Here is a 3,922-nt window from a genome sequence, read left to right as displayed (position 1 = left end):
GTGACGGGATCTTTTCCAGTCCTAATTCTGACTCATGATTCTAAGGGTTAGGAGAGTCAGGGTCCAGTAAAGATAAGAGAGGAAATGACATCTCTGTCAACTGGCTTCAAGGCTAACCCTTGACCCCCAAGCTCAGAGACCACCCTAAATCCATCGACCTTGGAAACAGAAATCTAGTTGCTGTGCCTTTAAGTCACTGATCCTGATATTTGCCTCCAGGGTGACAAAGGTCAGGGCTGGATTGTCTTTCACACTGAAATTATTAACTTGCAGTGAGCAAGGGGCCTATGCCCACCCCACCCCCCAAAAAACAGTCCACCCTCACTACCTGTCCACCCAGCCTGGCTCCTGCAGCACCTGCTGTCTCATTTACAGCCCATGCTAAATAGGCATAGCCTCGTTACTTTGAAATGTGCCTACACTGGGTTTATCTTTGCACCAACAAAGAGTTGGGTAAGCATATTTATGGTCTAAGATTGCAGCGGTTAATCTTCTTTCTTAGAATACTCATAAGCGCTTTAGAAAAATTACCAGGTCAGTTACAAATCCATCCTACCTTTTCAGGGAGGCAAATGACTGAAGGACCACCTCCCGGCAACTACTGGTAGAATCTAGTTTGCTATTTAAGTTGCAATGAAACTTCCTTAACCATATTTTCTCTGAGGCTTACACTCCCAGGAACTCAGGCCTGGGAAGGTCAGCGTGTGTATACCTGTGTTTCATGTGATGGCTTGGGACAGGAAACAACTTCCTTGGGTTTGTTAGTGTGATCCAGGGTACATGGAATCAGATTTATTCTTTTTGTTTTGTTTTGTTTTGTTTGTTTGTTTGTTTCAAGACAGGGTTTTTCTGAATAGCCCTGGCTGTCCTGGAACTCACTTTGTAGACCAGGCTGGCCTCGAACTCAGAGATACGCCTGCCTCTGCCTCCCGAGTACTGGGATTAAAGGCGTGCGCCACCATGCCCGGCTCAGATTTATTCTTGACACATAGGTTCCTTGAATGTGTGTGATGAGCTGAGAGTCCTTACAGCACATTCCTCCTGAGACACTTATGTTTGTAAAGGAAGTCTGATTGTATTCCTCTTGTCACCGTGGGGTTCCCTTCTTGGATGTTGAATTGGGAAATAGAGACCCTCGGTATGCTAACAAGGTCTCAGCTGCATGGAAAGATGCACCCACTGAAAGCAGAGTCACCAGTAGGATGTGTGGGTACGCTTATCTACAGATGCTCAGAGTTGCTGGGGGTCACCTGGCTTGAAGACGGGTCATGAGAAGACCACACTGAAGGGAAAGATGAGCTGTGAATGGTTAGAGAGGCAGGGCTGTGAGGGCTGGCAGAGGTGCGGAAGAGATACAATGATACAGGTTCACTGAGAGTAATGGAAGGAAACTGCGAGAGGTGCCTGTTCACAGGATTGGAAGCTAGGGTGGTAAAGGGGTAATGGGAGAAGGGGAAGGTGAGAGGTTCCTTTGGCTCTGTGCTGACTCACATACACAAAGGCAAGACGGGCAGTGTCTGAAATGAAAGGATGTGGATCCGGAAGGGCGGAGTCCAGGAAGAACAGTGCAGAGGGAAGGCCACAAAGGACCATCGCTGTAGGGATGATAATCATCTCAGTAAAGACAGCCAATGCCTTAGCTTAGTATCTCTGAGCTAAACTTTGTGTAGAGGATACAGAGGATAAACAGTGTCTTCCCCCTTTCTCCTCTCTGGCCAGAGGCAGAGGAAATGGGCTTATTGTACAGAGGGAATATTTGGGCAAAGGTTTCTAGATGTAGGCCAGGTCTGAGGGCAGCTGTAAAACTCCCTGGAAAACTCTTGTGCTCTTGGCCTCATGTAATTAAACGGTAAAGGAATTCCAGCCTTATCCACGGAGCATGGGGATTTTGAATCGTGGAGTGGTAGAAAATTCTAGGTAAAGAAAGCTCCAAATAGGGCTGGTGAGATGGCTCAGTGGGTAAGAGCACCCGACTGCTCTTCCGAAGGTCCGGAGTTCAAATCCCAGCAACCACATGGTGGCTCACAACCATCCGTAATGAGATCTGACTCCCTCTTCTGGAGTGTCTGAAGACAGCTACAGTGTACTTACATATAATCAATAAATAAATCTTTTTAAAAAAAAAAAAAGCTCCAAAGAATAGCGAAAAGGGGGAAAGAGGGACTTAAAAAAAAATAACCCAAACACTAGCTACAGTTTAAAGTGGTTTCTCCCTCCCTGTACGGTGCTGTGTGGCCAGAAAACCCGTAGTCAAGTGTCTCTGTACCTAGTGTCTGTGTCTTCCAATACAGATGCTTCTAACGCCATCCCAAACCACCTGGGAACTCACTGGACATTTTAGTGTCAGGCATCTATGTAATACCTGTTAAATCATAGCTCCCGGGGATCTGCCAAATGACTTTAACCAACCGCCCAGGGAATGGGGAGGCAAGCCCCAAGTGAGGTCCCACTGTCCTCAAACCCAGAGGAACAGAGCACATAGCACACCAAGCAGAGTGGCCCAGGTCATTTGTGCTGGCAGCGGCCAGCTTTATACATGTGGCTGTTCCATTTTATACTCAGCAGCAGTTGGGCACCTTACCTAAGGCCTTCGACTAAGTCGAATGCCTTTCTCATCAAAGAATGAGGATTCCTGTCGAATAGGTCAGTAGTAGAGGAATGAGTTTATGGGCAAATATCCCAACATTTCTGTGGCACCATTGATTTCTAACTACATAGCTTCTGGCTAACTGTACCCAAGTATTTACTGGTTGTGTTTCTTACCAAAATGTGCCATCTTGCACCCAAAACTCTTGTTTCTTCACCCTGAGAAGACAGAAGAACTTTCTTCCAAAACCACACTCTCCTACATTTAGCAGGAACCAAAGTGCTTATTGGATAGGCCTGCTTCTTAGGTTCTTGGACTACTTGGTTTTTGAGTAGGGTCTCATTGTTGAGTGCATACTGCCCATAAACCTTCAACCCTCCTGCCTGAGCCTCAAATGCTGAGTGTGCCACCAACCAACCACCTGCTCTTGAACAGTTTTCATCCTCATCTATGGAGAAATCCCACCAGCTCATCACCTACAAGTTTTGGAGCCCAGCCAAGTTGGCCTATCTAGAGTTCCTCCATCAAGAAAGCCCAATGGCCCCTGCTGATGCCAAGACCTTTAATACCAAGGCACAAAGCCAAGCTGATTTTATTGTTTGTACCGTTTATGTCAGTCTTTTATCTCCCAGGCTGACCTTGAACTTCTGACCCTTCTGCCTCCACCTCCTGAGTGTGCTCATCACTACACTGGGCAGTACTGAGGACTAAACACAGGACTTGGTGTACGTGAGGCAGATGTTGTACCAGCTGGGCTATATCCCTAAGCCTCCCCAACACCCCAAGCTATTCCTGAATAGATCAGTCAAGAGTGTCTTGTGGTATCCACTCTTATTATCCTAGATTTACAATTCTAGAGTTTGTAGGAATTGTTGAATCAACTAGAAGAAAGTGTGTCATTTCTCACATTAGCTGCGTCACTGGAGAGGAACGGCGATGTGCCGTTTTTAGTCCAGCTGTGTTTTAATCCAGTGCTGTGTTTTTGACTTTAGGATGCACTGATTTTCTCCAGTGGGCTAAACTTTTCTAATTATATTTTTGTACAGTCTAATATTAACAGGCATTCACATTCCCCGAGCACAGGATTGTTTGATAATTTGGAATGCTTTTCCAAACACAAAGCAAACCAAACACCAAACCCAAACTATGCTGTTCTCAGGGAATGGCAATGCTGAGATGGGAAGCACACGCATGGATAGTGAAGAAGCAAACTGACTGCACAACGCTCTGGAACTATCACACCGGAAAGGGCAAGGGAGGGGATTCTCTGCAGACCCGTGAACAGGAGCGAAGAGGGCAAGGGAGGGGATTCTCTGCAGACCCGTGAACAGGAGC

The sequence above is a fragment of the Mus caroli genome, chromosome 12 (genome assembly GCF_900094665.2).
Source record: "Mus caroli chromosome 12, CAROLI_EIJ_v1.1, whole genome shotgun sequence".
Classification (NCBI taxonomy): Eukaryota; Metazoa; Chordata; class Mammalia; order Rodentia; family Muridae; genus Mus; species Mus caroli.
This window is presented reverse-complemented; position numbering follows the sequence as displayed.